The sequence below is a fragment of the Camelus ferus genome, chromosome 8 (assembly GCF_009834535.1).
Source record: "Camelus ferus isolate YT-003-E chromosome 8, BCGSAC_Cfer_1.0, whole genome shotgun sequence".
NCBI classification, from domain to species: domain Eukaryota; kingdom Metazoa; phylum Chordata; class Mammalia; order Artiodactyla; family Camelidae; genus Camelus; species Camelus ferus.
The window spans coordinates 26,571,638-26,597,347 of record NC_045703.1 but is presented as its reverse complement, the minus strand read 5'-3'; the positions used below and the strand labels follow the sequence as shown (position 1 = coordinate 26,597,347).

At 36.7% G+C, this 25,710-nt stretch overlaps 1 long non-coding RNA gene across 1 annotated transcript; it reads left to right on the top strand.

Annotated features, from left to right (window-relative positions):
* Window positions 1–1,581: 1,581 nt before the first annotated feature.
* Window positions 1,582–11,788, top strand: LOC116665303. Its single transcript, XR_004321851.1, has 3 exons — window positions 1,582–1,594; window positions 10,604–10,606; window positions 11,662–11,788. It is a non-coding gene; the product is annotated as an uncharacterized LOC116665303 (long non-coding RNA).
* The last annotated feature ends 13,922 nt before the right edge of the window (window positions 11,789–25,710 follow it).

Genomic DNA, 25,710 nt, shown 5'->3' with positions numbered 1-25,710 from the left:
TCATCATGGATCCTGCTTCATGGGGCTTAGGGTCCAGCCAGGCAGAGCAGCAATAAACGAGTAGTTTCAAGTTTGATGACTGTTATCATAGGGCAGGTTTCTGAGCAATACATAGCAAGGGATCATAGTATTTCCTCCTGTCCCAGTAAGTAGGAGAACGTGAACCTAATGCAGGTGGTCTAGTCTAGAGGTTCGGCACATAGGATCTTGAGTCAGAAGATCTGGTTTCACGTCTCTGAGACACCACACTTAACTGACTTTTGACTCTAAGCCACTTACCAAACATCTCTGATCTCCACGTTCCTCGTAACATAGTATCTAATGCTGTATAAATGCTCAAATATTTGTTGAATTCATGAATGAATGGTTGGTATTTTATACCATATGTGTTAGAATTCATATTAACTGAACATTAATTATTAATGGGATAATGATAACAAAGACATGATTTTGTCAAGTAATTTGGAATTATGATTGTTTTCCTGCAGAAGTTAGGTACCCAGGAAAATGCTGGTGAGATTTATATACAATAGCAACAAGAGAAATATAATTGCTAAGACTACTCACATTTATCTTAGAGCTTTATTTCTTTTTCTTATTTATGCAACAGGGTGAACTTGCAATCATGCAAACATGGGATGACTTTATTTTTTTCTCCATTTCCTAATTCAAATAGGAACCCCACTTCCCCCTTCTTTGCCCATAGATGTGACAGACTCCCAAATTTCCCCTCTCTCCAGTTAAGGTCTGACCATTGACTCAGAAAAGGACAGATGTCTGCTTCTCTTTCTTACATCCTCCCCTTCCTCCTGTTAGGACATTTAAGGTCAGGAAAAGGATGGTAAATGAAAGGAAAATAGACAAAAAGTCATTCACTTAGCTGTGGCTGTTATTTCTTCTCTTGCCTGGTGATGCCATCTGTCATGGCAGACTCCTAGATGACAGCTTTTTCCTTCAGAACCGTCCTTCTTACCCTGCCGCCCCCCTCCCCACACACACACACAGGGACCTCTGCACTGGACAGCTTCCAGAGTCGGGGATGCTCTCCAGCTGAATGCTTGGGGCATACCTTTAGCTCCTGCTGTCTCGTGCCCTACCCCCTCTTGTCAGAGATAACTTCATGGCATCTCAAGCTTAGCACCTCTGCTGCATCCCCTGGGCCTCGGGAAAATTGCATTTTCTTTGAAACCCCTGAAGTGAGTCAACACTTGGCTGCTCCTTTTCTCTCCTAACATCGTGGACTGTTTCAGTCAGACTCCTGCCTTCAGATCTTCAGGTAAGAGTCCAAGAGTTAGACACCAGTCATTTTGTTTGTGTTCCACCTCAGACTTTGAAAAGTACAGTTAGAGTTCCCCTTTTTCTTACTATATTCTAGTCAAATGACATTGAATGGGTCTGTGACCTCAGCAAGCATCCAGATCAAGGAAGATAGCCACCTACTCTTTCCCTGTGTTTCCTTGGAACTTTCTCATTTGGCTTGAAAGGAGATGCTGAAAAAACCCAACCCCTCTGATGAGAGGACAGAGGGAGAACACCAAGCACCCTCCTCCCAACCAACAATTATTTCTCTCTTTGACTTTTCCAATGAAATCTAGTCTTCTGCTAATCCGTGTTGGGTGGGAAATTACAGAGGAATGAGTAGAAGGACCCATACGGCTTCCTTTTATCCATCCTGGAGGTGAGTGTGTGGAAACTCTTTAGAAGGCAGGGGTACTTACCATTGTGTTCACTTTGGGACCCACAGCAGGGAAAATTCCATCCGATGAAAGGTGACTTTTACTCCCTCTCTAGATGGAAGCAGGATGAAGGGAAATAAAAACCAGACCCATGGAGAGACTGTTAGTAGAAGAGCCATAAATACACACAAGCCCTAGATCAAAGGGCACTGTGAACTCTCTATGGGGCATTTCAGAAATAAAATGGAGCTGGAGCTAGTAAACCCAGTAGCCCAATGAGGCAACAGAAGTGGTTTAGGCGTAAGAGTGTGAAATCCTTGAAGGCACGTACTGTGCCCATGTGATCTAACTTCGATTCTCTGAATTTAGCAAAGCACTGAGTACACAGAGTAGACTGGATACATATTTGTTAAATGAGATGCACCATGAGCCAGTGTAGGTCTGGAAGAAATGTTTTAATTGACCTCCCATAGCAGTTACCAGCTTGGTTTCAAGAGTCATAGTGTGTGTAACCCGTGGCCACGCCAGACTCTCCAATCTTGGACAACTTATGTCACATCTTTGTTTCTCAGATTCTTCATCCCTACAGTACTTTTGTAGTATCTTTTTATAGTAACTGTAGAATACGTATTATATGCTCAGCACTGAGCCAGGTGATATGGATCAAAATATTAAAATGATCCAGTCTCTGTTCTCAAGAATCTTTCCAGCTAATTGAAGGGAAAGACACGAAAACTAAAATTTGCAGTAGATTTATGGCATATACTTTGTTAGGCTTAATCATCCAGTTTTGTGTTTGCAGAGAGAATGCATATTTAACAGTCAGGGAAAGGTGAGCACAAACTGCATAGAGTTGTTAGGCAAACTGATAAGGTGATCCAAGAAGAGGACACTGCATATTCAAAGACCTGAAAGTGTGTTAGCATCACTTTGGTATGGTAATCAAGCTATAAGTGGTTTTGTGAAGCTGGAAGGTGAGATGCATGGGGAGGAAGGGTGGAGGGTGGGCGGGTAACTGGCCTTGTCTGCAAACAAATGCAGAGTTAGCAGCTCTCCTGTCAGGATACAGCTGAATCCTGATATACCATTAACATGACAATGACACCTCATCCGCTTCCTAAGGAGGGAGGCAGGAGAACAATGCAACTTGGAGTTCCAGTAAAACATCCAAATTCTGCTTCTGCCCACTTGAAGGCAGCCAGGCAGTTTATGTAAGACCAGAGTTGAAAGAGGGAGATCTTCTGAGAACCACAGAACACACCAGAGTAGAGGGCAGAATGGAAGGAAAAAGAAGAAAAGCAAATCCCAGAAGAACAAAGGACTAAAAAGAGGAGTTTCTAATTTATAAGGAAGACGAACAGTCATTTTTTTTTCCTACGGATCAAGGAAGTTGCAGTGGGCGAGGAAACTGAGAGTCTGGAACAACTGCTTACAGTCAGAACTGTGGTTGACAATGGGGATATTTCAACTAGGGTGTTTAATGGATGGGATATTAAAAAGTCTGATTTAGGATGGATGTAAGCCACCAATTTATCTGGATGATTCAAAGAAGAAAGGAGTACAAGGGGAGAATAGCTAAAGATATAAATCACCTATGTAGTTATAATCCCCTGAATGCACACGGTTATGGACCATTTCACTAATATTTTACTTCATTTTGGCCAGATGTTTAGTGCCAAAAAGACAAATGTTCTTTGGATAATATATGGACTCTATTACAATGACATAGTTACCAGAAAAACTCATAGGTATCTTTGTTAACGATCACAACATTGAAAGAAGAAAGTGCAATTTAGGGAAAACTAGCATACTGCTTTTCAGTGGTTGACAAAGCATTTGTGGAACATCAGTCCATGTCAGTGCCAACACGGTAATAGCTGTGCCTTGGTATTCAGCATCTTGATACATTGCTTCAAAGCAATGGCCATATATGGCTATCCTATCAGAACACACAGTCAGTTTCCTATGCACAGACAGCACAGTGTAAACGTGTGAAATAACAAGATCCAAACATGGCGACGACCCACAACACATCAGCCTCACTGAAACAGAGTGATTTCAGCACTGTTCCCTGAGGAAGCTGTGTCTCCTGAATAGGGGGTTTTAAAATCCCATAAATTTTACGGAGGGTAGCAGCATGGCTTCATCATGGCTGAGCCAATACAGCCATTGGCCTTTCCACATAAGAATGCAGATAAAAGCCCATTCTGTGGAATGTAGAATTCCCAGACACCATTCTCAAAGTGTCTTTCAACCACGGTGTGTGAGTCTAATGACGCATAGGTGCTGTGTTACTGTTGTATATTTTGGATCCATAAGGAGTAACTCATTTACATAATAACGTATTTCACACGCAATTGACAGAAAGCTGATGTCACAAGGATCACTATATTCCAATATAGCATCACAAGCTCATGAGGTTAGATAGAGCAAGTATTACTCATGTCATAGAGGGTGGAAGTTGTGGGTTGGAGGTTACTTGCCCAAAGTTAAACAGTAATCTGTAGAGTTAAGATTTGCTCCAAGTCCTTTGACTCCACTCTAGTATTCCTTTGATTTATAAAATGCCAAAGAGGTAGAAAAAAACATTTACGTTTCTGGTAGAAAAATTAAACCAATCAAATATTCTGTATATTTCAAGTGTTTCATTTGTGGCATTAAAATATGATTTACAGACAATTAATTTGCAAAACTGGCACAAACTGACATTAATTTTCCATTAAAATGATATTTGAGTGGGAAAATTATATTAATAAAATGAAGAAATTAAGTCTAATAAAGTTTAATAAAAGATAGGAAAGTAATATTTCATTGTTTCAAAATCACCTTAGAAATGGCAAGTATTTCTTATAAGGAAGAACAGTGTAGCTAAAGAACTGTCTCCTGAGGACACAGCTTGTCTGCATTCTTCTACATAGCTTAAATTTTCTCTCAGCTTTCAGGGACCTGTGGGCCAAAATATAGGGTAACGATCTTTACTTGAAACTTCCAAGATAAAGGCAACTTTATTGCTTTGAGGCTCATGCCACCTGACTACACCCCTCGTTTCCTCCTCCCTCACACAGGCCCCTCATAACCATCATAACTACCATCTGCTGATCTTCCAGTCCCTCCTCTTTGTCTCTCCCCGGTCTTCCTACCAATTCTTCTCATCTTTCTCTGCGATGTCAATATCCACTTAGATCTAACATCCAAGACTCTCAGTTCCTTGACATCATCTCCACTGAGATTCTCGTTCATGTCAGCACAGATACACACTGCCTTAGTAAACAGTCAGCTTTGCCATCACCTGAACTTCAGACCTCCACTGAAGCTCTGACAAAAAGCAACTCGCTGTCTAAGTGTCTCTGATCTTTTTAACTCTCTAGGACAAGTCTTCAGCTTTTCAAAGTCTCCAGTATGTGCATCTGCTCAATTTCTCATTCACATCAGCTTCTTGGCTTCACTCTCCTCTGTCCAGTTTAGCTTCTACAACTCATCATTTACAGTCATAACCTTACATAAAGCCTTATCTACCTTGACATTTTTCCCTTTGACTTTACATACCCTGGGCAAACTCAACCATTTATTTGTGTGTGTACCCATGAACCTGAACAGTGTTAGTACACATCATCCAGCAAAGTTGGTTTTGCTTGAAATTTATAATTGGAAAGTCCAAATAGTCATTTAACATGGTCTGGCAATTCTAATGTATTTGTGAAGGACACTTGCCTTCCTACTCTATAATAGAATCATTCCATAACCTCGGTCTAAAACCTCCCACAACCTCCCTTCCTCATTCTCACTCTTGGTGACATATTTGCACCGAAAAATTAAGCTACAACAGAGGAATGTCTACTTTTTTCACACAACCAACACAAACTGTCTTCATGAAAACCTATCTTCTACATTCCTTTCTATATTCTTTAAACAAGAATATTGAATGTTTTCTGTTTGCCAGGCACCAAACTGTCCTTTTTCTTAAGCCTTGACTCTCATCACTGCTTGTTTTCTCAAGAACCCACTTTGACATTGAGCCTTTGATGGGTCCCTGCCTGGCTCCTCAGTTCTACTTCATGCCTCCCTTGATCACAGTGTTTCAGCATCACTGTACTGTTTTCAGACCTATAAAAGATCAGCTCTTTCCCAACTCAGCAATTTTGGAACTCTTAAGAAGCTCACTGTTCCCTTCACATCTTGGCATTAGTTCATTGTCTAGTGCCCCACGCACCGACCTTCCCCAGCTATAAACTGTAGATTTCCCTCCAGTCTTGTCAGCTATCTTAGCCCTCTATTTCCTTCATAACACCTACCGTCTCTTAATATGTTTATTTGTTCTTAGGCTTCTTAGTTTTTGACTGCCTCCTTCCCAACTCAGTAGTAATGATTTCAAACTCAGTACTAATGATGAGAGAAAGTAATATATATACAAAAAAAAAAAAAAGTTTGAGATTGTTAGGATTTATTTGAATAAATTCAACACCTAATCATCAGTCTGCCAAATCTTCCAAACATAAATCAGAAAGCTCTGTCATACACAGTTCTATCATCCTAAGGTGAGAATACTCTGAAGAAATCAGCTCCACCTAAAGCAGCAAGGAAAACGTCCTCCATGAAACAGAAAACCCACCAGTCAGGTGATATTCTTTTGAAGTTAGCAATGATGGATATAGCAAATAGGCTTCAAACTTGGAAATTCTTGACCTACTTTAATTCTGTTAATCCAAAGTGAATTTCATGGGTACCTAGATTCCAAATTCAAATCCCAATTTGTTTTCTGTATTGTGCTTTATATATGTGGTTATTCCACATATAGTAGAGTTACTTCCCTGTGTCATAAATACAGAAGATTTATACAGAGTAGAACACTTATTATTGAGACATGAAACAGAAAATGTGGGTTCCTTTGCTAGGGGAAAATTGGGCCATTATGTAATTAAATATACAGTGAATGACTAGTTTCTGATCATGAAAAATCAGAAAAATGTAAAATATATCTGTGAACATCAACAACAAAAAATCACTGCATGACACAATAAAAAAATCACTGGATTTGGGTTCAAAATACTATACCCAAGTCCGAATACTACCATCTATTAACTGTGAGAATTTAGGCAAGAAATTTAATCTCTTTAAATTCTAGTCTTTATCTACAAAGATGAGAAGAATAGTACCTAACTTGTAGGGTTGTCATTGTAATTAAAAGAAAATCCGTGTAAAAAACAATGTATAAAACACATAGCATTATGCCATGTAAATTTCACTTAAAGCTGGGCCTTTTAACCAAGTGTTAATTAAACAGGTAAACAGAAGAAAACCTTGACTGAAATTCAGTCCCAGACATGACCTGAGAACCACAGAGGATTGGATGTGTAGCTAGATCCAGTTATATGTCTACCAAAAGCTTGTGCTTCAATAACCCTAGAAATCACATTGGACGCTAAAGAGTTATTTCTTATAGTCTTCCAAGTTAAATAGGGTGCTGGGAAAAAGAGGAGCATAAAGAAAAAGAGAATTGTGGAATCCTCAGTCTCATTACCTGAATTATAACTGAGTAGGGATGACTCCATTCAAATGGTTTAAGTACCAGTTGGTTAAATGACAAATTTAAGCTGTGATTCCTTGCTTAAGGGTGAGGTGAAGTTCTAAAAGTGGTGGCATGAAATACAAATACAGTGACTTTCTGAAATGCCTTGTGTGCTGAAGCTCGTAAGCTACTATTAATTGCTAAGAAATATCAGACAAATGAATCTAGAAGAAAATGCTTTCCATGGAATGTAAATGTTAAATTATATTGTTTTGCACATAATGTATACTAATATTATATTGTCTTAAAGAACCCTTACCACTAACTAGAATGCAACATGAGTTATTTTAAAGCATTAGAATCTCTGTTTTGATAAGTGAGGTGTGGTATCTAATAAAAAATTGAAAACTAAAAAGAAAATTTTAAATCCTTTAATCTAAGTCAGAAGTTCGTGAATCTAGCTGTCCATTAGAATCACCCGAGGAGCTTTGTAAAACTACCACTTTATGGGTTCCATCCCTAGAGCTTCTGATTTAATATGTTTGGGTAAGATCTGGGCAACAGCAGTTTTAAAAGCTCCACAGTACCCTGAACATCTCTGATCTCTGCACAAGATGTATGGCCTTTCCATAGATCCCAGCACTTCAATGCATTTAGACCTTTTAAACATTACCACCAGAAGTCACTGAATGGACAGAGTTGAATGTGACAATATTTTAATTTAAAGAGACATAACATCACACCATGCCCTAATCACTTCCACAGACACTGCCTTAACAAACAAGAGGAATAACATTCTCCTCTATTTGTTTGACCTCTGACCAAATATTACCATAAATAGCTCTACACCAGGTTTGTCAAAAAATCACCATCTCTCATTACAAATCTCAGTTTATGAGATTAGCTCATTTATTTGTCTGGCAGTACATTTTGGAGAATATTTGACCTAGGAGACCAATTAGAATGGAATCATCCTCAAAGATACTTGATTTTTCAGGAGTCAAGTTAAAGTTTTCATGGCAGTGAAGAGCAAATGGCTGTTGCCTTGCTCAAATTTTTCTAGAACTCTTGGTCCTACTCTTAAATACTCTGCAAAATAGAGCACACAATTAGCAGCATGCTATATAAATTTGTTTGTTCTGTCTTTGGGCTGTTTTACATCCTCCATTCATGGGAATGTTCTATAGTCCTCCATGGAGAATACAAGTCCAGTTTTTTATCCTTCATAGCATGTGTGCACATCTGTTACCTAAAACGCAGACATTACACTTCAGGCAAATCCCAATCTGTGTGATTTGCTAAACTGCTATACAGCTCCTGCCAAGAGCAGTGCTAACTTACTGATTTTTATAATATGACCTGAATTCCAACTCACTAACGACTTATTAGATTATAAGGTCCACCTTTAAAAGAGTTAATGAGAAAGTTAAATAACTAGTCTGGTTCTTAGAAAGCTTTAAATTATGTCATCATGTCATCATGTTTGCTTACAAAACAATAAAGTAATTTTAAGCACACACATACATACATAAATATGGTTTTAAATAAAATATATAATATATACAACATAATATAATATAGCACATATATTTAAGATCAACTGATTACTTAATTTCATGACATTAAAGCCAGCAATAACCAATGGAAATTTCTGCAGTGATGAAAATGTTCTATTCTGTATGAACCAATAATAGAGCCAATAGACATGTACCTATGTGGCTACCATGTTGAACCTGGGGAGTTTTGTAAAACTATCACTTTACAGGCTCCCCACATATCCCACATTTGATATGTGGCTAGTGCAACTGAGAAACTTAATTTTTAGATTTATGTAATTCACTCCAACTTTATTTTAAGTAACTACATGTGGACAGCTAAAATTTAGACAGATTTTGTGTCTTTCAAAATACAAAATGATTAATGCTATTATTGCTTAAATTATGCATTTAATCCATAGCTTAATTTGTCAAGAAACAACTATAAAACAACAATGCATACTCTTAGGATTTTTAAACAGACACATATTAAAATGTAGGTTATGCAATGATAGAGAAAGTTGATAAGCATATATGATATATATTTTATTTATTTACAATATGGTGTCCAAAGTGCTTGCATTTCATGGTTTAAAAGTCACTAGATTCTTTTTAGAATTTGAGGTGTTGTTTCCAAACTATGACTTATGTAAGAACGATTCAACATGATAAAGTGCTTCCCTTCAAATAATGAAATGAGGAATTTGTGAATAATCTTATTCCCAATTTGTATAAACTATAACTGTATTTTCTTATTTTAACATTTTTGTCTGTTCTTTTGGATACTAGAGACATCCTTATGTGCTATAAAAGAATTCTGATGAAATATACAACATATTGATACAGTAAAGAGAATCATAAAAGGAATGATCAGAATTAGTATCATTCATACACTCCTGATTAACATACTTCAGTAGCAGTCCTTAACAAATGCTCCACTATTGGTATTATTTAATTTAGGACTAACAATAAAACTGATTTAAAACTAATATACAATGGCCAAAATCATCACACTGGTTAAGTGTTTGGGTGAGTGATAAACTGATTGAGTTACCAATTATGCTTTTATTTGTTATTCACTCAGAGACATCTCATATGGTTCCAATTCAAAGGAGAAATTTTTTGGATCATCTTTTGTTTGTTTCTTTTTTAAAACAGTAGTTGCAAAAGCAGAAATTTTAACAAGGCAGTCCCCCAGAGGGCACCTTTAAGAACCTCTAGATATTCTCTGTCCACTGGTTAGGAAATGCTGCTGCCTCCAGGGTTATGATTCACTTCGGTTCCTTCCAGATTCCCTTTAGACATGCTTTTCACAAGAGCATCATGAGATGCTGCAGAGCAATGTGTGAAGTCGCAGCAGTCTTCCTTCTCCTTCTTATGGAGACACACACAACTTGGAAAGGCACGTTCATGGCCACAGAAGCTTTCCAAAGATAAAAAATATCTCTTGTATCAGGTCACATTCCCAAGCGTTTTTATTTTATTTTTATTGACTTCATAGATGAAAGAGACCTGAGGATACAATTATTTTTTATAGGTGAATCACTCATGGAACAATTCCGAAATTTATCAGGTTTTTGAAACAAGTGTAAAGAAATAGACAAACCAAAAATAATTATAAACTGCACTGATGCTATGTTTTAAAACCACGTCATGTAATTTGTGAGACATGGAATGTATAAAAGGAAGCTTTGAAGTAAAGTTTTCTGGGAAGATGACATACTGAAAGATTATATATATATTTCCCTCTTTTCCCAATTTTGATCAAAACACTCTCCACTTCTCCAAAGCTGGGACTTAAAGTACAAAACTATTTTTATTTAGCTAATCATAGATGCCTAAAAATGGGAGTAGACATTTTAAAGCCTTATGGTGAGAGTTAGGAGTGGGTAGAAAAATTTAACATGTTAAATATCTAAATATCTCATTTTATTGTGAAGGAAGTTTGAGGATTAGAGTGCATTAGTTGGGTGTGGGGATATAGTTGGTAATTTATATTTTGAAATAGGAGATAATTATGTGTTGGATTATGAATATTAGCTAACCATAGATAAGAACCAATGGAATAAAATTAGAGCTTTCAAAAATTAAAAATATGTAAGAAGAGAAGACATAACTTGATTCAAAGCAGCAAGAATAAGAAGAATTTTAAAAAGGAAAGAACAAAATAAAACAGAGATAATTTAAAGTAAGATATGTAGATTATATCAAGTACATCAGTTGTTATAATAAATGTCGGTAGGCAAAATTCCCAATTAAAAAAGACAGTTTCACTAGAGTTTCAGAGTGGAGTGTTAACTCAAAAAAATTTTTTTTTAAATATAAAACTTTTAAATAATTTTTAAATAGGAGATAATATTATTTAAGTTATTCTCTATCAGATAACAATATAGGAAATGCACATTCTATTGCATTTTTAATAAGGTATTATTGACTTAAAATATTAGATTCAGGCATACAACACAGTGATTTGATATTTTTATCCATTACAAAATGATTAGCACAAGAAGTCTAGTTACCATCTGTCACCATACAAGGTTATTATAATATTATTAACTGTATTTCCTAGTCCATACATTACCTCTCGTGACATTTATTTTATAACTGGAAGTTTGTACCTCTTAATCTCCCTTGCCTATTTCACTCATCCTCCAACCCTATCCCCTCTGGCAACCACCAGTTTGTTCTCTGTATGTTTGAGTCTGTTTCTGTTTCGTTATGTTTGTTCACGTGTTTTGTTTCTTAGATTCCACACATAAGTGAAATCATATTTTGTTTTGTTGATTGTGTCCTTCATTGTGCAAAAGCTTCCTAGTTTGATGCAGATGTAGTCCCGTTTGTTTATTTTCCCTTTTTTGCCCTTGCCTGAGGAGACATATACAAAAAATATTGCTAAGACCAATGTCAAAAATACTGTCTGTGTTTTCTTTTAGGAGTTTTACAGTTTCAGGTCTTACATTTAAGTCATTAATCCATTTGAGTTTATTTGGGGCATGGTATGAGAAAGTAGTTCAGTTTGGTTTCTTTGCAAGTAGCTGTCCAGTTTTCCCATCGCCATTTACTGAAGAGGTTGTTTTTTCTTCATTATATGTTCCTACCTCCTTTGTCATAGATTAATTGTCCATGTAAGTGTGGATTTATTTCTGGGTTTTCTACTCTGTTCTATTGATCTGTTTTTGTGCCAGTACCATACTGTTTTGATTACTGTAGTTTTTGCAGTATAGTTTGAAATCAGGGACCAGGATACCTCCAGGTTTGTTCTTCTTTCTCAAGATTGTTTTGGCTATTCAGGGTCTTTTGTGTTTCCATACAGATTTTAGAATTATTTGTTCTAGTTCTGTTAAAAAATACCCTTGGTCTTTCGATGAGGATTGCATTGAATCTGCAGATTGCTTGGGTAGTATGGTCATTTTAACAGTATTAATTCTTCCAGTCCATGAACACAGTGTATCTTTCCATTTGTTTGTATTGTCTTCAGTTTATTTTATCAGTTGTTTTCCCAGTTCAGTTCTTTTACCTCTTTGATTAGATTTATTCCTAGCTATTTTATTCAATGCAATTTGGAAAGCATCTTAACTCTACTGTAAAACTGTAATTGCAAATTCAAAATAAAAACTCTCACTTATGAATATTTTAAATAGTTTCCTTTTATTTTCCCTATATTATAATTAACATATTACTTCTATTTTTAAAAATAGATGTCTGTAGTTAGGCTATGTTATCTATATGTAAGGATAATAAAAGAGTTATTAAGATATTTTTAACAGAAAGTATATATTATGTCTGACAGGGTTCAAAATTCAGATTTATATAATCAAGGAAAAAGAAAAGTAAAGGTATTTTATTGAGAAAAACTAACAATTTAGGTGTCTAAATAATTGACCATAAATTGAAGAAGCATAACCATTTGGCATTCCCCTTGTGGTGATAAGGGATGATTGGAAAATAAGAGGCTAATTGAAAGTCCCTGGTAAATTCTGGGTCATGTCTGTGGTTAGGTTGCCATTTTTGATTGGCTTTTCCTATCTTCAAACAGTCCTGCCTTAAAAATCTTCCACAAGCTGGACATTTTCTCTTCGCTTGAAATTCTCCAGAAAAATTACTCTTTAATCTCAAAGAATTACAATTAGTAGGAGTACTAGAAATATAGTCTGCCTAAGTATGAGGAAAGAGATTCAACATTTAATGTCTTTCCTGAGAATATACAGCTTTCAAGGAGCAAAACCATGATTCAAACTCAGAAATTCTGTTTTCAAATCTGGACTTTCTCTTCTCATGATGACAAGCGGAGAAAAAAGTCAAAATGCAGTGCGGATGACAAATATAAAATACGTTTAATGTCTCTATTTGTGTGCGTATGTGTATGCTTAAGAAAGACTTCCCCCGTGAAAATAAGAAAGTGCAATAGAGCAGACAGCAAGTCTTGCTGGGGCAGCCACTTAACTAACTTATTCCTACCATACTACGTGGGATTTTTGTTTCTTTTCTGTTTCCTGGTAATACGTTGGTTTATATCAGCGATGGCTTCCTGTTCCATTTAGCCTTCCATATCAACTATTAAATTAGTCATAAATACTGAGTGAACAGGTATTTCAGATCTATTCTACAGCTAATCTTCAATTTTTGTGGATATTAAAATTTAATACATTTTTGCTCTAATATTAAGAGAGATTCAGTTATGCATAATTTTATTTAAATTTTAGAATGGCTATTTACTGAAACCCACATAAGATCCAGGAAGAATCTTTGAATGTAACTTAATTATCAGCAGTAATTACACATGAAAAAAATGCTTTGAGTTTATTTTGAGAGGTAGCTCAGCACAGCACATGTTGCTGATTACACCCATTGTCTCTCCTTAACTGAACATGAGCAATCTCCTCTCTACATTTTACATCATAAAGCATACTCAATTTAGAGTCATTGATATAGTTTCTGTTTTCATAGTGTCTCCATTTAAATGTTCTTCTTGGAACTTTATTTTCAACAAATAAAAAATTTATAGCCCTGTGTAAATGATTAGAAGAAAAAATGGGATCATAAAAAATGCTTTTCAAATGGATTTAAGGACTGAAATATTACCAATGTAATATTCCCCTTCCTGACTACCCCTCCCTCATGCCTATCTGGGATGATCTGCAGTAACTTAATGGTTACTATTATAATCTGGATGCAAAAAAAAAAAAATGCACATGCATTATTATCCCTAACTTTTGAATTATTTTATACATATTTTATGTATTTTTGCAAAGCGCAGTACAATCAATATTCCAAACTTTAGAACTGTGAATATATGTTTATATAAATTCTTCTCATAAATAAAATGCTCAAGACTTTCACAAACACTCTTCTCCTATGAATAGTTAACTTCTAAGTAACTGTTTTTCCTCGTTTGGTGAGGGTGAAGAAATGTGTGTTTTTGTGTGTGCACATGCATATGTTGGATTTGAGTTATAGTCATAGAAACAGTCATAGCTGCTTCACAGAAATTAGAAGAAAGAGTCTTGTATTTTTGTTATGAGTTAATATTCCACATGTGACTTTTGGAAATTCTTATATTAACTTTGTATCCTAATTCTGGTGTGGTTTTCATATCAGTCTAAGTTTTGGGCAGTTACTAGGAGTTAAAAGGAGTTAATATACTAGGGTGACAAAATTTTAACAAACATGCAAAACAAGAGCCAAGTCAAGATTGAAGTAAAGTTTTTTTTGGTACTTTTTTTTTTTTAATTTGGGGAGATTCTTTTCCCACTCTTCACATAAATATGTTATTTTAAAGATAAACACATTCAAAACCAGGATTCTATGAGTAGTGGCTACACCTGATAAAATTAATTAAAGCATAAATTTTGCACCATCCTTCCCCAAAATTCATTTAATTGCCTTCAGAGATCTGGGGAGAAATTGTAGTTGAGCCAACTAAGTAATAGTTCAAGTTTCTGGGATGGCGTATTCCAATAATGACTCCCATTGAGTCTGCTGTAAGTCCAGGTACATGAAACTTGTAAATAATTTTCCCAGTCACATAGTAATCTCAGGCACACAGTCAAAATGTCTGTTTTCAAAATAACATAACCTTTGCATTTCTCACTCTATCTTCATGGGATGGTTTCCTCCACATAGTTTGTTTCATTCACGTTTGCAAAATCAGAAAACATAAGAGGAAAATAAAATGTTCTTCTTTAAAATAAAAAAGGTTATTGTCACAGACCAAATCTGAGACAGATTTGCATGTGAGATTTTTACCTGGGAGTGCCTTTGATTACAAACCTTGTAAGGGAGTGAGGACTGAGCAAAAGAAAATGGTGGATTGAGATGCAATTTCAAAAGAGGATTCAGCAAATTCCATGTCTTGCTGTGGAGCTGGGAAAATTTTGCAGAGATGTCCCAACAGAGCCATGAAGTATAGCCCCCGCAAAGCCCTGTCATTGAATGCAGGCTGTCCCCAGTGATAAGGTCCGACCTTGGGTGAGGCAGCTCTGCTTGAACAAAGGAGAAAGACTCAGCTGTGAGCTGTCAGCATCCTCCCTCCTAGTGGCTGGGAAATGAACTCTTGGATCCTGAAGGAACATCTGTGTGGTGCTACTGAAGTGGGAGCAAAGGGCGCAGGGCACAACCATTGAAGGAAGGACACAGCAGTTGAGGAGAGGACAAACTGGTTAGACCCAAGATGGCAGAAGATTTGAATTCCAGCAGACCTTGTGCCTCATGGTGCACCCACAGGCACCATGGCAGTTCCCAGGCTGACCATGAAAGTTCAAAAAGTGGGCAGAGGGTCGTTTCCTGGAAATCTTTGCTTCTTCCCCAAAGTAGTTGGAATAATCCTCCTACACATTAGTATATGAAATTACCAAGCCCATAAAACCTAACAACTCCTCACCTCACGGTGCTCTCTCTTGCCTTCTGAGACGGCCCACACTCTGTCTTTGGAGTGTGTATCTACTTTTACTTTAAATTAAACACCTTACACCTCTCGGCTTTCTCCCTCTCACCTTTCTGAGATGGCCCACACTCTGCCTATACAGTGTGTATCTCCTAAGGGTTTTCCCTTCTTAGTGACATAGACCCACTCTCTGTGAAGTGTGTATCTCTCTAAATAAACTTGGTTTCACCTTATTATCTCTTGCTCTTGAATTTCCTACGCGAGGCAAGAATCTATTCTCCCACAACACTACCTCGGTAGTCCTGACAGTTACTAAAAATTTTGCGATAGCTAATTGGATGCCAACAGCACATAAAGGAATGATGGGTGAGTTCCAGGAGGAGGAGTCAGGCACCTTGTTCAAAAGCTTCCATTTTCTTTTGGCACTGGAGTCCAGTCTTGATGGTGGAATGGGTAAGGGAAGATGTTTGAGCCAATTCTGGAGCCATTATCAGCTGGCTTCACATTCTCTTTAACTTATACACTGAGGTACACCCCAAACATTATTTAGTGGTTAATGCCCCTTGCTGATGTTTATGTGCAGACTCAACATATAGAGAACAAAGAGAGTTAAGTTAGCAAAATATCTGTAGCTGAGAGGAAATAAGTGTACTAAATAAAGGTTTTCTAAAAAATATACTGCAAAATAGACTATTTTTAAGAATTCACTACTTATGGGATGCAAAGCAATATATATATACACACATATACGTACACACATGTGTGTATAATGAAATAGCATATCATATCATAGTATAATAATAACAATAAAAACTATGATATCAAAATAAGAAGCAGATAATAAGGAGTTTTTATTCAGCATAACACAGTTAGAATACGTTGATCTGTTGCAATCAGAACAAACTATTTTCAGAAAAAAAATCTGTGATATGCTCTTGTATCACAGAGCATACCCAAATGAGTAAACAATGATCAACTCTTACACATAAATTAAAATTAAAATTAAAACAGATAAATCAAGGAATTTAGACCACATTCTATTCCTCTTCAGGAAGAATCATTTTTAAGTTAAGATTTCATCTGTTTGTGGGCTACCTAGAGAGAGATAATGTGGACAGTTTAAAACTTATGAAAGTTACATACCCCTGAGTTTCATAGATGTCACGCTGGAGCATGCCTGTATCTCTTTTTTGATTCCTTCCTCTGTTATCTGACCAGAAACACCTGACTTTAGTCTCCTTTCCAACTTCTCTGTTTCCCACTCTGTTCATTGGATTTTGGTAGTTTCCAAATTATTGAATGTCAGGTTTTGATTTGCTAACTATCAGGTACCTGGTGTTAGAAAAGCAGCAGAAAGAAAATGCAATTTCCTTAAGGAGAAAGTGATACATAAATGGAGCCTGCCCTTTCTGACAAGAAAAGAATAATTGTCTTACTTTTTGAAAACACAAAACCTATTATTGTTAGTATGGGTTGTCATATAACCTTTGGAATCAGGTGTAATATAAATGCATTTCAATAATAAATAAATATCGTTACTATGGTTACAGTGTGGTTCTCTGATGAAAGACAATGTCCTAAATCAATTCTAATGAAGTAGCTCAAGGCTTTACGATACCACAAACTGCAGAATTCATTACGACTCCTTCCTCTCCTTCATACTCCGTACTCATCTGTCACTAAAATCCAGTGGACTCTTAATCTGCAACACAGTTCATAACTACTCCTTTATTTCCATCCTCATGCTATTGATTTAGTAGAATCTTTGTCGTTTCTCACCTGGCCTTCGCAGTGGTCTCCTGATGGGCTTTGCCTCTCATCTCTTTCTCCTCCAAGGTCATCCTCATATGACTTAGTAGATCAGAGATCAGCTGTCTTTTACTCTTTTTTTTTTTTTTAAATCCCTTTATAGGTATTTGCAAAATGAAGTTCAAAACTCTTTAGCATAGAATGCAAGGCATTTCCTCAGTTCTGTGAATCCAGCTGATAGTATTTTCTTTATTCTGCCACCATGTCCTGCTCTCCTCACCCTCTCTCTGTCCTGGTAGGCCAGGAAAATCTATGCACTCATAACATTTTGTACCTGATCCCAAAGCTGAGTATGGCTTTCCTTAGCTGTAGTGTCTTTGATCCTATTCAAGGTTCAATTTAATACCTCTTTTCCATTAGTTCTCCCTTATATCCAAGAGCATAATTATGACTCACTTGACTGCCAACTGACCACAGCTCATTTACTTTTTGAGTATGAATTTCATCATCCTGTCTTGTAATATGAGATTATATACAATCTTACATCTAACGTGGATTATAATATAATATAGTAATATATATGATAAGCTATAAAATATATAGATTATAAATATATTGTATAAATTATAGATAGATTTTAAATGCTTTAGAATAATTATCCTTTTGTCCAAATATTTGTTTCTTTCTTTCTCTCAGAATCCAGTATTTTACTTTATATGTGAGATGTAGACATAAAAATGGTAAAGTACATGGGTTGTGGAATCATCTAAACCTGGGTTCAGATCCTAAAACTCATATTTAATAAGCATCAGATCTTGAACCAATTATTTAACTTCTTTAAACCTAAGTGTGACCCTAATGGAATAGTTATGTTTATAGTACCTACATTAGAGGATTCTTACAAGGGTCTATTCAACAAATATTTATTGAGACACTTCTTTGGTCCAAGCATAGATTGGGGTCTACAGTGGAGAAAAAATAGTTGTGCTTTCCTCAAAGGGTTATTTTCAAGATTAAATGATATAGTGCACAGAGGAACCACTTCATACTTACATTTTAATTGCTAAAAAAAGTATTAGAAATGAGTAATATTGTTGCAATAATATTTTATTTATAAATCTTAACCCAACACTTAGTTGAAAAACTATGAGTGCCAGAATCTGTGATTACTCTAAAAAGAGAGAAATAAGTATGTCTCTTAAACTTCAGAGCTCAAAGATCTAACAGAGATTAAGAGATACGCATTACTATATATAAAATAGATAAACAAGGACCTACTGTATAGCACAGGGAACTATATTCAATTTCTTGTAATGAGCTGTAATGGAAAAGAAACTGAATATATGTATGTATGTATATGTATAACTGAATCACTTTGCTGTACACCTGAAACTAACATAAATTGACTACACTTCAATGAAAAATAAGAATTAAAAAAAAAAAAAGCCTAACAGGGGAACAAATTAACATGCAGTCAACATGGTGCAGAGGGCTAGGTGCTGGTGTTCCGGGCACTGTGAGAATGCAAGGGTGGGATATAATCCAGCGCCAGTGGGGGGGGCGGAGGTTGGAGGAAGGCACTTTTGTCAATGCTTTGTGGTCTGATAGGCTTTTTCCAGATGAAAAAGAGAGAAGTGCATTCTAGGCAGAGAGAGGAGCCTTTGCAGAGGAAGGAGGCATGAGAGACCATAATATAAAGAAAGATCTACATGTTATTGGATAAAACTAGGAAATATGGCAGGGGCAGGGAGGCTTATAGGAGCCAGACCATGATGAATTCTGAATGTCATGCCAGGAAGTTTGTGCTTGATCATGAAATAAATAAGGGATTCTTGAAAGATTTGAATCTGGTTAGTAACATGAATGGATTTGCATCGTTCAAGGATCACGCACTCTAGTTGCGATGTGGTGAATGAACCCAGGAAGAAAGACTAAAGGCACAGAAAGAAGTTGAAGGATATTATAGTAATTCAGGCAAGATGACGGTTCCTGGGAGGCTTTCAATGAATGTTAGTTGTATAAACCAGCAATTTGAACAGTTTACACCCTTCAAATTCAAAAGCAGAATCTCTCCTATTATTTTATTATTTAGAATCAGCCCACACTATGGCTGTCTCAAACATTTAGGACATATTCACTGAGGGTCAGCTATGGCTTAATATTTTATGTGGTGATGTGAAAAGATAGAATTATAAGTAATAAACACAGTCCTACCCTTCCAGAAAGCATATTATTTAGACACTAATCTAACACAAAAGACATAATGGAAAATGTAAAAATGATAAATAAATAATAATACACATAAATAAATAAATGCATAAATACATAAATAAAATAATAATAAAACATGTAATAAATAATAATAATAGGTTTTTAAATGCCAGGTGCACTTTGAAATACCTGTTAAGTGGCAAAGAGAATGTTATGGACTAGGCTAGTCAGGGAGGTTTCATGTGGACTGACCAAGAAGCAATTTTGCTGAGCAGATTTGGCTTAAAAACCAAAAAGTAAAGATTTTCATGTTGCTCCCTGATGATTAAAACAGAGAGAATTTGGTCAGGAGGACCACATAATAGTTTGAGTGGAGAAAATATGACGTAATTGCTGCTACCTTTGGCATTTTTAAGGCAGGCATTATAATAAACATAGCTGGATATTCCTTGATCAATCACCTTAGTCATTTCAAAATACCAATTAGCCCTTGTAAATGTTAATAATATAAGCCATAAAGAACAGATGGTCTCCTGATCAGAAAACAGCTGCTGTTTTCCCGTCAAACCAAAAGATGTGAGCGAAGTTTCTAAACAAGGGCCCAGCAGAGAAATCGTGGTGCTGAAATTTTCTGCTCCAAGTCCACGAAATATATCTTCCATCTAAAGCCGCTTAAAGGCATTTACGGGCAGTAAGGGCCATAATGGCGTTGATGATCTCCGCGTGTGGCATGCTCTAAGATAACAGGCTGGTCACCTTCGGCAGGCCGGCCGGCCAACTTCGGGGATAATCACCTCAAAGCTCAGGATAAGCTCTGCGGCATCATTCAGTTCTCTGCTCTTAGCATCTTCAAGAGCTTAGGAACCCGGCTGGAGAGACACTTAATCTAAATGCACTCTGGTGTTCCACACAAAGGGACTCATCACCTGTCCACAAAGACAAAATGAGGCTTTTCCAGAGTTTACCTGGAATGGCCAGTAATGCCCCATATGTCGCCTGCTCTGGAGGTTTGATTTCCATCTGCATGATCTTTCGTTCTTCCCCTGCTTTCCCATCCCCTGCATCTTTCTCCTGTACCAATAAAAGCAAAGCAGAGAGGAAGAAGGTATGTCGGGTTCTTTAGCAATGAACTTAACTGATAATGTCAAAAGAATCCATTGTGCGTAGGCGCCTTTGGAAATATTTGTCTATACATTCATCTGCCATAAATATGCGTAGTATTTATTTTGACTCATTTATATATACTCACAGACTAAACTCTCAAATGCCCATAAATACCAAATTGTTAAGTGTCTAGAGTACCTGTCTATGATGTATTGTGTATCTGGATGGATAAGGAATTTAGGCACATTCTTGTAGTCAGAGAAAAGGCAAAGTTTCAGATGCTTGGCTGCTTCTTGCTGACACTAGAAGTCCTACAGAAGTCATTCTTATTTCCATCTGTCTGGACCTATGGCAGATTGAAGCCAAAGCAGCTGATACACCAGCTCAGGGAAAATGAACTTTCTGGGCCCAGCACGGTGGTGTCCAGAGTGAAGATCACTTAACCTAAGTTTATACAACTTTGGTAATTTTCTCTCTGAGGATGGAGGGGAAAGGGTCGGGCAGCTCCTCTTGAGCAGATATGTCTGCTCCTGGATCCAAGACCAGATGAATGATCCAGAGTAGACTGTGTTCACAGCCATGGAAGCCTTCCAGCCTCCCTCCCTTCCCCAGCTAAACAGGCCCTCCACTCCTCAATATGCATAGTCCTTGTTTTAGAGTTTGGCTAATTACACACCAAAGTTAATTCCATTTCTTACTGGCTTATAGCCAGACCACATTTCCCAGTTTTGCATAGTTTGGCATAGACATGAACCTGAGATCTAATTAATGGGATATGAACACAAATAACGTGCACATCTTCCATGCCTGGCCCTTACATATCTCCCGTGTGTGATTTTCAGATTTTATGCCTTCCAGCTGCCTGATGCAAACAGCATGATGACCTTGAGAGCCAGTGCTGAAGGTGAAAGAGACACAAGGTGGAAGACCCCCGGGTCCCAGAATGACTCGGTTTTATTCTTTATTAGAGTAGTTCTCACTCAGTTTGGTTCCAAGAGTTTTAGTTCTTAGAGTACGACCCTTACCCTAGGAGTGGTTCTTACCTGCAAGGTTTGGCCTTCTTGAGGATTCAGGGAAGTCTCTCCACTCCAGCTACGCCAGAACCCGACCATCTCCCAGCACTTCACAACCCGTGGCAGCCCTGTTCGGCCCCCATCCCCGGAGGGCCCTCTCTCTGTGAAGTCTAGGAAGTTTCCTGTGTTTCTACGGAGCCCAGTGCTGAGGTGAGAACCCGCAGGGGACTACTGAACATCCATGTAGACACCTTCCCCGACTCCCACACCCGACACAAAGCTCTCCCCTCACCGGGCCCTGCCTTGTAAATTCCTGCCACGCCAGCAGCTCAGTCTGAAGTATGATAGATGCCACTTACACCTCAGTAAAATTGTCACCCTCCTCGGACTCCACCTTACTGCAGCAAAATTACTCAACAAATACTCTGAATGTTACAGAAGCACATCAATTTACATTATTCTTTACCTCAGCATCACTAAAAGGAATTCATTTGTATGATTCTAATGCTCTCATTTATATTTTATACAATCTATGTTTTTGCAATTTATTTTGCTAGGAAGTTACAAAGATCACTTAAGAGTGTTTATAACCTCAAGAGAAAATAGTGTTTGCTTTAAAATAGCTGTTGCTGTTGTTAAAAATGTGACGAAGGCACAGTGTCAACAATATGTTCCGTTGGAAATCACAAGAAAGTGGTTTGTTAAAGATGCTTCTCATAAAAGCAGGGATTTTAGTGTCATTTCCAGGCAGGATTTAACTTGAGTGTAAAGGGAAAGAAAAGAGACATTTCTGATATTCAGAAAATGATAAAGAAAAGTCCATAAGTAAAATCTTAAAAGTTGATTGAAAAAAAAAGTGATTAAAAAAATGATTGGGAAAAAAAAAACATGATTTCCATCCTGACTGGAAAAGAGATAGAATATGATTATTTATATGAACATGTTTATGTTAGAATATGTATTAACATTGTCTATCAGGCACATTTTTACAGTGAATGCATATCACATAATGAAAATGTTTTTTAAAAGAAGGGCATGCAGTCATGTATTGATACTAGAAAACCTTTATAATGAATACAAAGGAAAAATAGCTAAGATATGAAAACATAGTATATTAGATTCTCTGAACCAAATTTTATAGACTTTCTGCTGTCAGTTAAGGTAATAACAATGGTTAGATGTGTAAATAGTTATTTAGACACTAATAGGCCATCAGACTGTCTGATATATGTTGAGTTAAAAATACATTAAATGTATTGATTGTGACCACGCAAAGAAAAATATATTGAATATGTAATTTAAATTAACAAATTATGGAAATTAAATCAAAAATGTTAAAATTATCCTACGTTTCATTATTTGTCTGTCTCTTTAGTTTTACAATCACCATGGTTCAATTAACTGATAAATTCCCAGAAAACCTTTATTCTTATGTTTCAGAAATTGAACAAGGTATTGGAACTCAAAAGAGACAGATGAGCAAAGCTTGCATTTTAGGTGTCTTAAAGATTAGTTTGAGAAAACTCAGCTAAATTGTATACTTTTGATGTCTCAGCTTTCAAGTCAGTCCAGACTCTGAGCTCTGGTCGAAATGCAAGGACACTGGATACCTCCATTTCAAAGCTTTTCATTTCTCAGGATGAGGTGTTCAATTTTTGAAATGTAACATTCCAATTCCCTCATGATCAAATGGTTTTTGAAAAAGAACAGAAGCTTCTGAAACATTGTTATAACCAGGAAAAAAAAAAGGAAAAATAACTACAAAAGAATAGATTTTTGCTTAACCAAAACTAAAAGGCAAAAGGACATATTCCAGATAGTTCCATCCAAGGATAAAAACCAACAGAAAAACAGAAAAACCTTTCAGCAGGGGCAAAACACTGCAAATAAAAGAAGTGTCCCAAGCCTGTGTATCTAAAAGAGCTAATGGTTATGTAAACTATTTATACAGCTCACTGATTATAGAGATAGAGAACTAATTAGGAATGACAATTGGGTGGAGGCGATATGAACTGTTAAAAGACATTGTTATTCTTGTTTATATGTTTATACTGAAAGAAAAAAGAGCTAATTTCAGTTAAAACACTGCACATTTATAGTAAGAACTTGCTATCAAGATGGTATGTGTATGTACATGTAAATCACACACACACAAATATATAGGTACTTAATTAGCTAGCATTAAATGAGTCAGTTCATAGCTCTGTATTTAGTTCATTCTCACTCATTCATGAAATGTTTGACCCCTTACGAGCCAGGTGCCGTGTACTGGCAGTGAGGGACCTTGATGAATGCAACATACATGGTCCTTCACTTGTTTCCTAGCAGTCTGTTAGGGGAGATGGACAATATTTGTGTAATCAGAAAGATACAATAAAGTTTCAGATAATTAAAATAAAGAACAATAAGTGCCCTCAAAAAGAGTTTTCATGGTTGCAAAAGAAAGTCATTTATGGGTCAGCTGTAGCAAATTCAGATGTTCCTGAACCTAAGTCCAAGTGCGTATTAATAGAAACTATATAAAGGAAAACAGTGATTAGCTAGTGGCATCAATTGTTCCCTATCAGAGTATTATAACTTTAAAATCTCTATATTGAATTATAGTACAAATGAATTTTAACCAATAGTAAAGCATTTTATAAGTAACTACATCTAATATTCTACATGTACCTATTTTGAGGATCATTAAAAAGTCATTGTTACTATTATTATAGTCTTTTAAAGAAATGTTAATACCACAGTGGTTATAACAGCAGTGTCACATTCTAGGGAGCAACATTTGCAGTGTGATTGTCAGACCAAGAATGCATAGTAAAAAGCTCATCTTCTGAATACTGAAATATGAATTTCAGACCTGTTGGCAGGAACAGCCCGTGAAACAAGCTGGCAGCTCAGAATCTGCATAAGCAATAATTTCTAGTTTTCACTTGTGGGCAGAGCCTAAATAATTTATATTTAATAGACAGAAAGACAATAAAGTTCATGAAAGTCATCACCATAAAAAGGCTTCCTGCTTCAATTTCTCCATGCACTGTGTTCTTGAGTTAATTGTGTAGAGTTGTTTCTCCTCCAAAGACCAATATCCACAGCCATTTCCCCTTTTCTTTACAGATTTTCCTCGAAGACAGAATGCTCAATCAGTAGTTTAGTTAATTATGTGAAAACAAGATTATTTTATTATAAATGCAAAGGATGCTTAAGGTCAAATTCTAAACAGAATTAGTAGGTAACAGAGTGCATATTCTCACATATTTCAGTTCATTTTGGCACAGGTTTGTGAAGCCTTGGCTTTCACAGACTCAAGAATCTTTTTCATCCCCATGTGCAGCATCCAATGGATGATTAGAGTGGTCTTTTCAGTCTGGCTGCCAACTCCCTTGATGAGTGGTGGGTCAAGACTCTTCTCTGGAAAAAAACAAAAAACCAAAAAAACTACAGACCAAATTGGAAAATGTTCCAAATCTCCCTACACCCTCTAGCCATGGTTCTCAAAGTGTCACCCCAACCAACCAACAGCATCAGTATCACCAGAGATCTTATTACTAATGCAGATTCTCAGGTCCTACCCTCGACCTGCAGAATCAGAAACGCAGTGGGGGCCAGCGGTCTGCTCAACCAGACCCTTCCCAGTGATTCTGATACACATTCAAGTAGGAGATGCACAGTCCCAGGGCTCCCAATTATTTTCTCCCATCTTTGGGCACAAAGTTGCTTACCAGCTCCCTTACTTCCTCCACAAGCTGGTCTAACTCAGCGTTTCTCTGAAAGTGTTCATCTCTGTGTAGACTAGTCTTATCTGTCTCTTCCTATACCCATATGCTTTCTGAAAGACCCAAGTTTTTTGGGGTATATCTGCCACATGGAATCACATTACTGGAGACTTTCTTCTCCACTACAGATGCATCCTGAGCCCTTTTAGAGTGGTAGAGGTAGTGGCACCAAAGAGATCCAAAACTACAGTCATCTTACCTCGAAGAATAATACTAATACTAATACTAATACTAATACTAATACTAATACTAATACTAATAAT